Genomic DNA, 13,936 nt, shown 5'->3' with positions numbered 1-13,936 from the left:
GACATCTTTACAATATGTGTTCTTCCAATCCATGAGCATGGAATGTTTTTCCATTTTTTTTATGTCTTCCTCAATTTCTTTCATGAGTATTTTATAGTTTTCTGAGTATAGATTCTTTGCCTCTTTGGTTAGATTTATTCCTAGGTATCTTATGATTCTGGGTGCAATTGTAAATGGGATCGATGCCTTAATTTCTCTTTCTTCTGTCTTGTTGTTGGTGTATAGGAATGCCACTGATTTCTGTGCATTGATTTTATAGCCTGCCACTTTACTGAATTCCTGTATGAGTTCTAGCAATTTTGGCATGGAGTCTTTTGTGTTTTCCATGTAAAGTATCACATCATCTGCAAAGAGTGAGAATGTGACTTCTCTGCTGTTTTGGATGCCTTTTATTTCTTTTTGTTGTCTGATTGCTGTGGCTAGGACTTCTAATACTACATTGAATAGCAGTGGTGAGAGTGGACATCCCTGCCGTGTTCCTGACTTTAGGGGGAAAGCTCTCAGCTTTTCCCCATTGAGAATGATATTTGCTGTGGGTTTTTCATAGATGGCTTTTATGATATTGAGGTATGTACCCGTTATCCCTATACTCTGAAGAGTTTTGATCAAGAAAGGATGGTGTACTTTGTCAAATGCCTTTTTGGCACCTATTGAGAGGATCATATGATTCTTGTTCTTTCTTTTGTTAATGTATTGTATCACGTTGTTTGATTTTCGGATGTTGAACCAACCTTGCAGCCCAGGGATAAATCCCACTTGGTCATGGTGAAGAATCCTTTTAATGTACTGTTGGATCCTATTGGCTAGTAGTTTTTGAGAAATTTTGCATCCATATTCATCAAGGTATTGGTGTGTAATTTTCCTTTTTGATGGGGTCTTTGTCTGGTTTGGGGATTAAGGTAATGGTGCCCTCATAAAATGAGTTTGGAAGTTTTCCTTCCATTTCTATTTTTTCGAACAGTTTCAGAAGAATAGGTATTAAATTTTCTTGAAATGTTTGGTAGAATTCCACTGGGAAGCCATCTGGCCCTGGGCTTTTGTTTGTTGGGAGATTTTTGATGACTGCTTTAATTTCCTTAAAAAAAAATCATGACCTGAGCCAAAGGCAGACACTCAACCATCTGAGCCACCCAGGCGCCCCCCCCTTTTTTTAAACTTTAAGTTTAACTGAAAATCTGAATGACTCTTTGTAAATCAAGGGAATTTTAATATCTGATTTTAAGGTAATTTTGATTAATGTCTGGTCCCATTGCAAGACTTAATTAACTAAACTCAATTAACTTTTTAAATGTATTTATAATTTTAATATATTCGGTTTCTTTTTAATTATTTAAATTATCTCTCTTCTAAGCTAAACTTTCCCAAGCACTAAAGTAAATCCTATAAATCAATTACATCAAACCTATAAATAAGCTGATTTCCTTAAATGTTTCAACACTACATAAATTATTTTTTTCAAGTTTTTACTTAAATTCCAATTAGTTAACATACAGTGTTATATTAGTTTCAGGTGTAAAATATAGTGATTCAACAACTCTATACATTTCTCAGTGCTCACCATGGTAAGTGTGCTCTATAATCCCCATCACCTATTTCACCTCTCCCCTATGGTAACCTTCGGTTTGTTCTCTATAGCTAAGAATCTTTTTCTTAGTTTCTCTCTCTCTCTCTCTCTCTCGCTCTCTTTCTCCTTTGCTCATTTGTTTTATTTCTTTTGTTTGTTTTAAGTTTTTATTTAAATTCTAGTTAGTTAACATACAGTGTAATATTAGTTTCAGGAGAATTTAGTGATTCATCACTTACATCTAACACCCAGTGCTCGTCGAACAAATGCCTTCCTTAATATCCATCACCTATTTGGCCTATCCCCCATCCACCTCCCCTCCAACAACTCTGTTTGTTCTCTGTAATTATGAGTCTATTTTATGATTTGCCTCTCTCTTTTTTCTTTCCCCTGTTTTGTTTCTTAAATTCCACGTATGAGTGAAATCATATGGTATTTTTCTTTCTCTGACTTATTTCCCTTAGCATAATACTCTCTAGCTCCATCCACATCATTGCAAATAGCAAGATTTCATTCTTTTTTATAGCTGAATACTATATACATATATTTTATATATTATATATACATATGTAGCTGAATTTTATATATATATATATACTATATATATATATATATATATATATATATATATATATATATATACCACCTTTTCTTTAACCATTCATCAGTGATTGGACACTTGGGCTGTTACCATAATTTGGCTATTGTAGATAATGCTTTCACAAACATTGGGGTGCATGTATCCCTTTGAATTAGTATTTTTGTATTCTTTGGGAAAATACCTACTAGTGCAATTGCTGGATCTTAAGGTAGTTCTATTTTTAACTTTTTTAGGAACCTTCACACTGTTTTCCAGAGTGGCTGCACCAGTTTACTTTCCCACCAACAGTGCAAGAGGGTTCACCTTTCTCTGCATCCTTGCCAACACTTGTTGTTTCTTATGTTGTTGATTTTAGCCATTCTTACAGATGTGAAGTGGTATCTCACTGTAGTTTTGATTTTTATTTTCCTGATGTTGAGTGATATTGAACATCTTTTCACTTGTCTATTGTCCATGTGGATGTCTTCTTTGGAAAAAATGTCTATTCATGTCTTTTGCCCATTTTTGAATTGGATTATTTGTTTTTGGGTCTTGAGTTTGATTAGTTCTTTATATGTTTTGGATACTAACCCTTTATCAGATATGTCATTTGCAAATGTCCTCTCCTATTCTGTAGGTTGCCTTTTAATTTTGTTGATTTTTTTCCTTCTCTGTGCAGAAGCTTTTTATTTTGATGAAGTCTCAATAGTTTCTTTTTGCTTTTGTTTCCCTTGCTTCTGGAGACATCTAGAAAGGAGTTGCTATGGTCAATATCAAAGAGGTTAATGCCTAGGTTCTCCTCTACAATTTTGTTTGTTTATAAATTTAGAACAATTTAAGTTCTGAAACTACAAGTCTAAACCAGACAGTTACTGATTTACGTTAAAATCAGAGATATGATACATTTGGGTGGCTCAAATGTTAAGCGTCTGTCTTCAGCTCAAGTAATGGTCTCAGGATTCTGGAATCAAGTCCTGCATCCAGCTTTCCACTCAGCGGGAAGCCTGATCTCTCTCCCCCTGCCTTCCTCTCTTCCTACTTGTGATATCTCTCTCTGTCAAATAAATAAATAAAATCTTTAAGAAAATAAAAAATAAAATAAAAACAGAGATGTGTTTTCCTAGAGACTTTGGTATAATAAATGTAAGGTATTTAAAATACCAATATACACAGATTTTTTTCCTTAACACAATAAAGAATGCTATAATGTGAGTTTATAACATCAGTCTAACAATGACTTTATATTCCTCATTGTTAACATATACTTACCAAATAGAGAAAAAAATAAAATCTTATCTTCTCATGTTAAGCAAGTTGATATTTCCATCTATTTCACTTGTTTCCTAATACTTAGGAAGACCCTCAGTTAAGGCACTGGTCTAGAAATTGTCCTCAACAAGGAGAGCACACTAAATCCTATCATAAACACCATAAGAAAGAAATCCCATTTCTTTCAAAGGGGTAAGCATTAAATCCACATTCTTCGGGTTCAAATCACATAAATCTTCAAACTGTAGTAAAGCTGGGCGCTGGGGTGGCTCAGTTGGTTAAGCATCTGCCTTGGCTCAGGTCATGATCCCAGGGTCCTGGGATCGAGTCCTGCATTGGGCTCCCCACTCATTGGGGAATCTGCTTCTCCCTCTGCCTGCCACTCTTCTTGCTTGTGCTCTCTCTCTCACTCTCTCTCTCTCTCTCAAATAAATAAAATCTTAAAAAAATGTAAAGTTATCCCTAATATCATTTACTACTCCAGTTGTGTTTGTACATATTTGATTCCCTTCCTAGCTCTTAGGAACATTGACATATTTTGCTTACCTTCATCTAACTCTGTGGTTACGACTTGGAAAGTTATTCTACCAAAGAATGAATAATAATGGTCTATTTGTCTTTGAGTGGCTTTTTCAGGAGTGGAAGTTCTGGCTGGAATATGCCAAAAGCTATGTCATGTGGCCAAGAAATAGCTATTAGAGCAACAAGACCAGAGAGAATCTGAATCCCCAAAATGGAGCAGAAGGGGGTTTAGATTTTGGACAGTCAGAAATAACAAATGTTTGTCATAGCCTTCCTACTTCCTATATCCCCTTGTGTTTCTTGCTTGTTGTTCCAGTTGCCTCTGCATGTTATATCCCAAAATTTATGAGATTTCCTATTGACTCTGGGCAAATTCCTATCATAGGTCTTATCTGTTAGCTTCATTTCTCACTATTCCTTTAATGCCTCAAATAGTCTACTGAATTGGGAAGATGTACTTTCTTCCTAACACAGTCCTAAAACATTTCATTAGTGTCTTTTTTCTTAATGTTGTAGATTAGAAATAGATAATCAAGTTTATTGTTTGTTTTTTAAAGCTGTGTCTAAATGGTTAGCAGAATAGGTATCAAGAGCAACAGCAAGAAAAATCACTGAAAATTGGAGTAGTTTAGGAAACAAGTGAGTTACCTGCTCTGGCTATACAGAGCCTATGATGAAGTTCTCATTAACCTAAAAACTAAAATTAATTAAATTAAAATTAATTTTTAATTAAAAAAATTAAAATCAGAAAAACAATTAAATTTTAATAGTTACATTTTATCAAATTAGACATATCTGCTACATTCTGAAGTTATGTTTTTGTTGGTGGAGGTGTCCTTTCTTTACAAAATGATGATGATGATATATATATATATATATTAAACACCTTCACTGAGCAAAAATCATTTAGTAGGAATTCTACATCAATTACTTCTTTTAGAAATTTCCCTCTCCTGGAAATCTAAAATCTGTGTTAATAATAGTCAAGGTCTGGGACACCTGGGTGGCTCAGTCGGTCAAGCGTCTGCCTTCAGTTCAGGTCATGATCCCAGGGTCCTGGTATCGAGTCCCGCATTGGGCTTCTTGCTCAGTGGGGAGTCTGCTTCTCCCTCTGCCTGCTGCTCCCCGTTTGTGCTCTCTGTCTCTCTCAAAAAAACAAAATCTTAAAATAATCATAAAAATAGTCAAGGTCTACTTCATAAGTTGAGGGCTGTCTCTCTTTCTACAAATAATAGGAGCAAAATATTCCAAAGCTAGTAATAAATCCTTTGCAACAGGAAAAAAAGCCACAAAAAAAGATATTTTCAATTAGTTCTTCGTGTTTTCTCTTTAATGTTTTGATTTTCTTCTGTGCTTGGAGGTGACTTTGTTTTCTTTTGTTCAGTTTTGTTATTAAGAATTTGACAGAATTTTGTAATGAAAATAAACAAGCCTACACATTTAGAGGATAGTTGGCCCAGGTTCTATTTAGAAGGGTGTATATATTTGATCGAAACATTTGTCTGCTTTGCAAATCATATTATGCCTTTCAGTTAAAAACTGGAAAGCAAATAAAGAAATGAGTGTACCTGTGAAAATCCTGCTTTCCAGTTTTGGCTTTGCTGTTCAAGAACTGAGAGACTAGATTTAAGTCTCAGTTTCCTTATTTTTAAATATATTATTCTAATTATTATTGAAAATGCATTTCAGATTCTTGTTTGGAAATTTTGCAAGAACACTTACATGTAAGGATCAAAGTAGATCTTCACTGAAGTGGGTGGGCAACCATATTAGAAAACATATATAATCCAAAGAGCAAGTGTCACTGCTATTCAGGAAAGAAACAAAAGCCAGCACTAATGAGGAGCAGAATGGGGTGCTAGATCTGAGGCTAGCTATTAGAAAATAAGGTGAAGCACTGGAAGTTTAGGAAATTAGACATGGCTTGGAAAGTTAGATTACAAAGCATTGCTAGAACAGGTATTTTCAGAAATAGGGTGTGAGAAGAAAAATAAGTATTTTGTTTGTTTTTGTATTTGTATTGATTGTGAGGTTCTTGGACAGTTCCTTTGACTTAGGAGCATAGAGCCAGGGGGGCCATAATTAGAGTCGTCCTTGAAGAATAAATAAAATGTCGATGCAAAAACACTTGCAATAATTCAATTATTATTTTCTCTATGCGCCCATGAACACTTATATCAAAATTAAATGTATTCACATTAGAGTTTCTTTCTCTGACTCAAAAAGAATTGAGTGTTCTCTCCATACAAGAAATATGGCTAGTGTTTTAGAAATAGAATTAAAAATAAAATATTCTCCCAACCCAGAAATTCTCTCCACAGAATTAGTAGAGGAAGAAAATACTTTTATTTTTTTATTTTTTATTTTTTAAAAGATTTTATTTATTTATTTGAGAGAGAGAGAATGAAGGATAGAGAGCACGAGAGGGAAGAGGGTCAGAGAGAGAAGCAGACTCCCCGCCGAGCAGGTAGCCTGATGTGGGACTCGATCCCAGGACTCCAGGATCATGACCTGGGCCGAAAGCAGTTGCTTAACCAACTGAGCCACCCAGGCTCCCAAGAAAATACTTTTATTATTGAATAAGCATTAAACCAGAATGCCACGATCATCACAGGCAATGTACTAAGAAATTGCAAAGACAGGAAGAAACATCACCTTTTTATAGAACCAAGCAGATACAACCCACGGTAAACATGTTCTCAAGATACAAAGACGAACCAGGAGAGATGATGGACTCTGAAAAACAAACTGAGGGTTCTAGAGGGGAGGAGGGTAGGGGGATGGGTTAGCCTGGTGATGGGTATTAAAGAGGGCACATTCTGCGTGGAGCACTGGATGTTATGAACAAACAATGAATCATGGAACACTACACCAAAACAAATGATGTAATACATGGTGATTAACATAACAATAAAAAATTTAAAAAAAGATACAAATAAGGAGATGAAAGTCTTAAGAGGACTTGACAGCACAATTTGCCACACATAGTTCATTCTAACTATACCTGGTAACTGGATGACCATCTGTGTTAGTTAACTGGCTTTATGCAGAGGAAAAATAAACTCTTCATATCTTTATTACAGGAGGTAGTTTTATAATTTGGAGCAAAGTGTTCACCAAAGTAAGCCTCCTATTCAACCACAGAAACTGGGAGTCCAGGCAATATCTTCCTTGATGATTGCATTTCAAAGAGATGGCTCCCAGTCCTTGAAAAAGACACTTGTGGTCAGAAAATTTATAAAAGACCTATCCACCTTTCAAAAGGATATAATACATACATTTCAAAGAGAGGGGATAGTACTTCAAAGTTTTCTAAAGTAAATTCTCTAAGAAAAGAGAAAGAAGAATCGTCACTTCCATTATTTTCAACTGGGAAATTAAGTCTCTTACTTGTAATTTGTATTTGTCCTTACACTAGACACTAGACAGGGGACAGCAATGAAAAAGATAAAGTGTATGCCCTTAAGACATTCATAGAAAAGCCATCTGAATTGGAACCAGAATTACCATGTTCACTATCTATCCATTTCCAGTTTAAGATAAAAGTCTTCTAAATGATAGCTGCAATAACTTTTATTTTCACCCAGAACAAACTACAATGTCATTTTTTATATGTGCACTTTAGCACATAGTAATGAAGTTAAACAATAGGATTACTCAATTAACTGTGTCTTTTTATATATTAATTTCAAGTTGATAAAAATAACTTTCTGTGTTCATGATACTTAATGAAAACAAAACCAATTTTGAGGAAATACTGTGGAAAATGTCAGTTGTGATTTAAATGTTTCTGTATAAACAAAGCTAAAATTCCTGCTACTTCAAATCATACATATTCATTTCTACATCCATTGAATGATTTATTTATTTAATAGGAGCTTTTAAACAATAATGTGTACTGGTCACTAAGTCATTTGTTAAAAATAGTAAGTTGAATATATTGAAATAATATTAAAATTTTAGATTCAGACCAAAGCAGATTCCAATTTTCTTTTTTTTCTCTAGTTGTGCAAATTGGGCAAGTTGTTTAATCTCTCTGATGCCCAGATCTTACCTACAAAATGGTGATACAAACACGTGAGTTTTACTGGAGTAATGTAAGAATTAAATGTGATTATACTTAAAAATTTTAACATAGTATTGAGTGTCTAGAAAAGCTCAAAATGGTAATTAGTGGTTTCAATTAATGTGAAAAAGATATGTATAGAATAATGATGAAAAAACAATTCACTGGTTTTGAGTGGTCTAGGGGGGAAGAAGCATCAAAGAGAAGCCAATGACGACAGGTTCTATTTGACCCAGCTGTACAGACTGGTTAGGGAAAAGGATGTTTGCATTGAAGGGACTGGACTGTGCAAAAAAAAAAAAAGCTGCCTGTAGATTAAAATTTATTCATGTAGCTCAGTTTTTTTTTTTTCAAACTATTGGTAGTGATAGGCCAGTGATTTTTACTTCCAATGCTTTCATAAACTGTAATAAAAATTACCATAAAAGTGGAATAAAAAAATAAAAACTTACAGAATATATCATCTAATTGTTTTATTAGATTCAGTAGTGACTGTTTAATAAATGTAGCCTGAATAGGTAAAACACTGGGAAAAAGGAAATAGCTGTAAACACTACATATATTGTTTATTGAAAGTGAATAACATAGTTACTATTACATTTACAATTTTTGTTATTCATCTATCATAAGTAAACAGAAAGTTTTAAGTTATAAGCAAGTCCTCATATTCAATGTTTTACACATTTTGAATGAACAATGTTCATACAAACATTTACAGTTTTTAATTTGATATAAAGTACAGTTTTTCATTTGATAAAGGACCTGGATTTCTACCTGTTAAGTTATTTAAATTAAACTGATGACAGTATTATTTACATAGGCTAATATATATTTAAATATATCTGTGTTTTGTTTGAATAATGTTCATAATAATCAGTCTCACAGAAGTATGTTAATAAAAATAAGAAATTTTAAAAAATTTCACCAAGCTCAATATATTCATCTTTAATTTTCATCCAAAATTATGCAAGTGATATTGTATTTTCGAAATTTATCTTCAATTCCCATCAGTAGTCAGTTTCACTAATGTATTTTATAAAATCAATTTCATAATTAAATTAAAATTACCTTTCCAATGAAAGAAATGAAATCTGGAGCTTCCTATGTACGGATTTCATTTTGATGGAAAATAAAAATGATATATCAAATGGCTAAGGTGTTCCTCAACATTTTAGCAAATATCCAACATCAGATCATCATCCGCTTCACTTATAACTGTTGGTAAATTATAAAATGTGTTACATCAGTCTATAAACACTGTTCTCAACTTTTAACTTTTGTATGTGTTCTTGACTTTACTCGTCATTGAAGACATGTTGTTTCTTCATTGCATGGAAGTAATAAATGATTAAACATACCAAATATATCAGACCAGTAAGTCTAGCTGTCCAATTCACTTCCTTAAAAAGCTGTGACAAAACCAGTTTATCTTGAAGAATCCATTTAGAGTTTCGTCTAAAAATGAAAAATAAAAAAGATTTTTAAAAAAGGGATTGTTAAGATGGTTGAAAAAGGGAAAAAAATAAAAAAAAGTAGAAAAAGAAAATAAGAAAATTCAAAAAATTAACTTTGAAAGACTAAATATTCATGGGAAAAAATCCATGAATTCTATGTGCTGTATTCCCCTAGTGCTGGAATTCTGCCATTCTCATTGATCAGTAAACTTGGTCTTGGCTGGCTTTTCTTGCTGATCTTCTGGGGGAGAGGCCTTTCACAGTGATTCTCAGATGTCTTTGCCAGAGGTGGAATTGCCCTGCCCTTCCTGGGTCTGGGCTAAGTAATCTGTTTGGGTTTGCTCTCAGGAGATTTTGTTCCCTACAAGTTTTCCATACAGCTTTGGAGGAATGGAATGCAAATGGCAGCCTCCCAATCTCTGCCCAGAGGAGCCAAGAGCTTGGGGCCCCACTCCTCAGTAGGGCCCCAGAGAAAAGCAATCAATCACTGTGGTCTCCCTGGTCTCCAGCCGCACTCCATGCTCACCCTCCGTGCTCAGCCTGTGACTGAGCATTTCTATCTCTGGCACATTACCCCTTGTGGAGTCTCCAAACCCAGCAGATCCCTGCAGTGCGCTTCTGGTCTGCTCCTCCTAGGGGATGAAGGAGTCTCCCTGGGTCTGCCGCTTGTTGGGCCCCTGCTGGAAGAGCAGTGGCCTGACTGTGCCTCAGATCATGGTTTATGGCAACCCCGAGCTGAGAGCCTGCTCCTCGGCTCCGTCTCTGAAGCTGGCTTCCTTGCACTAATACCTGGGAGCTCTGCCACACTCAGGTACCCCTAGTCTTTCTGTGACCCCAAAGATGCTGAGACCACACTGTCCCAGCAAGGGTTCCATCCCCCGCTTAGCCACTGGAGTGACATCCCTCAGCAGAGCAGACTTCTAAAAGTCTGATTTGGGCTCTGCTGCTTTATCACTTGCAGGTAGCTGCTGACGGAGGCACCCTCCCCCGCCGTCTATCTTCCCCAAATATCTCCTCGGATTCACCTCTCTGCATGTCCTACCTTCAAGAAAGTGGTCACTTTTCTGTTCAGAGAGTTGTTGTTATTCTTTTCTTTTCTTTTTTTTTTAAAGATTTTATTTATTTATTTGACAGAGAGAGACAGTGAGAGAGGGAACACAAGCAGGAGGAGTGGGAAAGGGAAAAGCAGGCTTCCCGCCGAGCAGGGAGCCTAATGTGGGGCTCAATCCCAGGACCCTGAGATCATGACCTGAGCCGAAGGCAGTCGCTTAACCTACTGAGGTACCCAGGCGCCCCTAGAGAGTTGTTGCTATTCTTTTCTTTGATCTCCTGTTGAGTTTGCAGGTGTTCAGAATGGTTTGTTACCTATCTCTGTGTTATTAAAAGTTTTATTATAGATTTTAATTACTATTTAATTTAGTTTTATATTTATTGCCATATAGTTATAGAATCTAATGGTTTTACAAAGCTCATTAACAATAGAAAAAAAGAAGAAGAAAAGACATTTCACAATCTCTTCTCTATTCCCTGCCCCATAGTGGCAAAATTTTCAAAATTTTCCAGTAAATTCTTTTATTTTTTAATGAAATATATCTAAAAAATGAGTATTTTTTCTTTCTTTCTTTCTTTCTTTCTTTCTTTCTTTCTTTCTTTCTTTCTTTCTTTCTTTCTTTTCTTTCTTTCTTTCTTTTTTCTTTCTTTCTTTCTTTCTTTCTTTCTTTCTTTCTTTTTCTTTCTTTCTTTCTTTCTTTCTTTTCTTTCTTTTTCTTTCTTTCTTTCTTTCTTTCTTTCTTTCTTTCTTTCTTTCTTTCTTTCTTTCTTTCTTTCTTTTTCTTTCTTTCTTTCTTTTTCTATCTCTTCTATATCTCTTTTCTTCAGTTAGGTCTGATCTTTTGACCTTCCATTTTAGAAGATGAGAATTGAGCTCTCCTTCAACCTCCTGTTCCCCAAAATACACAAACACACTTCATCTACCTAATATATTTGTATATTAAATTCAGCTAGATCAGTATTCAATGTGTACATTAATATGGCTATGTCAACATTAGTCACATCCAAAACATGTAAGGCATTGTACTATAATGGCTTTTCCTTTGCTCCACAATTTTTTTACCTCAAGATAGTAATTTTCTTGTTTTATACATTTATTTTCCATCTATTTATTATCAATTCTCCATTTATATTTTCTCAGTGTTATAAAATTCCTTTCAGGGACACCTGGGTGGCTCAGTCAGTTAAGCAACCAACTTGTGGTTTTGACCCACAACATTATCTCAAGGTCATGAGATGGAGCCCCCACATCAGGTTCTATGCTCAGCATGGAGTCTGCTTGAGATTCTCTCCCTCTGCCCTCCTGCTCATTGTCTCTCTCTCTCTCAAATAAATAAATAACCCTTAAAAAAAGAAAGCTTTCTCAAAATATACTTATAATAAATAGATGATAGATAGACAGATAAAATTCCTTTCAAAATTATCAAACTCATTCTCTTCAATCAATTCCATGTTTTTTGATGAAATCTCCAATGGAGCTTCCTGACTTGCTTCAATCTAGCCAGGTTTCTCCAGAGGCAGGCTGATCCAATTTCACTTTGGGCTGTGTATATAAATCATGTTACCTCTGTTTAGTGTTGTGTTCTAGCTCCTGAAAAGCTTGAGTCTCCCCATCTGGATTATTGCAAATTTTTATGAGGAATATTCATTTGCTTCCTGAATAAAGTGTATAGGAGGTAAATTTCTTGAGTTCTTACAAACGATCTACATTCTATCTCATGTTTGATTGACTTTATAAAAAGTGACTGGGTAAAGCATTTTAATTAGAAATGAGTTTGTTTTAAAATTTTGAAAGCATTTTAATTGATTTCTGGATTCTGGTTTTGCTGTTGAGAATTTTAAGCTTCTCTTTTTCTTGAACATTTCACTTTCCCTTTTCAGAAAATTTAGGTAGTTCTTTCTCCAGTGTTTTGAAATTTTATAAATAAATGCCTTGTTTTAGGTCTATATTAATCCATTTTGTAAGACACTGAAATGGGGCTTATCCACTTGGAAATTCTTCTTCCTCTGTAGTCTTTCTTTCGCTGATTTTTTTTCCTCTTTGTTTAGTTCTCTGAATTTTATTTTGGACACTTTCCTCAACTCAGTAACCACTGGCTATTCATTCACATTTAAGCTTGAATAGGCTCCTTTTATACCTATGAACTAATATTCTAACAGGACCTGACTGGTCCATTTCATTTAGAAACTCTCAATAGCATTGTTTTTTTTTTTTTTTAAAGATTCACCAGGCTCCCAAATGGAGATTTCTCCAATCTTCTGTTTTAGGAGGAAGGTGAAGAGAGGGATGTATTTGACTGTCAGCCTTTAGTATCCTAGGAAGGGAATAGACTTGTAGGCTTTTAATATTTATTATTAACATCTTATTTAAAAATATGCTTACATCACACTAAGCTCAAAAAGGACTAGGTCTTGCATTAAGAGAGCCAGGCAAAGATTGCATTGTGAGAGACCAAAGCTTGGAGTGGGTCATTCTTACCCAGCTTAATTGAAGATTTTAAAAGTTTATATATGCCAATGATAGTTCTTCAGAAAAGCTGATATCCAGATATGAGGAAGATCACATATATCAGTTATTCTGAAATCAGAGGTATTTAAGATTAATATTACAAAGTCTTTAATTTAGACAACATAGGAAAATGCCAATTCATTAGAAGATCAAGAATAAAGTCAGGATTTAATGCAGATGAAATGGGGACATGGGGTCTGGTTTTGGACAAGTGGTGTAAAAATGTGCTAGCCAGTCCTCCATCAAGTTCAACCACTAGAAGGACAGACAGTAAATTCCCAGAGATTTTCTGACTCCCCTATATGGCTTCTATATCAAGAACTGATCTTCAGTGCAGAACTAATGAAAGGACATTTCAGGTTAATCATGCAATTATATGAAGTGCATTTTTGGCCATTATCTATACACAACATTTTTTTCATTCTAAAACACATTCAGTTATAAAAGACACTATTGATTTAATAATAGTTTTTACATAAAACCAACTTCTACCACATTAAAGGTAGATACTGATTGAAAGACATATTTCAATTTCAGAAACTAAATAAGAAAACTTAGACATCTTATCTTTGAGAAACACAGAACAAAGGTTCTACTTCACTGTACATGCAATTCAAGCAAATCTTCAAATAGAAAGAGCAAATATGATTTCATCTCCATAAATAGTACTGTAAACATTGCCTCTAAGAAAAGAAAGGGCACTGTCAAGTCCTCTTCATACAGTTGGCCTGTTACAGTAAAAAGTACAAGGTCTTTAGCTTGCCTAAGAACTAAAAACAACTACAGAAGTAATTTGAAGACTTTGTTCTGAGAAATACAAATGTTATTTTATTTTCTCTAAATTGGAAAATATGTAAATATATTTGCCTGGTGATGATCTTAAATATCATTGAATTTTTCTCCAGTTATCTCTATAATTACT

The sequence above is a fragment of the Eumetopias jubatus genome, unplaced genomic scaffold, assembly GCF_037043125.1.
Source record: "Eumetopias jubatus isolate StellerSeaLion01/CBP00866 unplaced genomic scaffold, mEumJub1_p1.0 scaffold_17, whole genome shotgun sequence".
Lineage (NCBI taxonomy): Eukaryota > Metazoa > Chordata > Mammalia > Carnivora > Otariidae > Eumetopias > Eumetopias jubatus.
The sequence above is the reverse complement of the archived record's forward strand: the minus strand, read 5'-3'. Positions refer to the sequence as shown.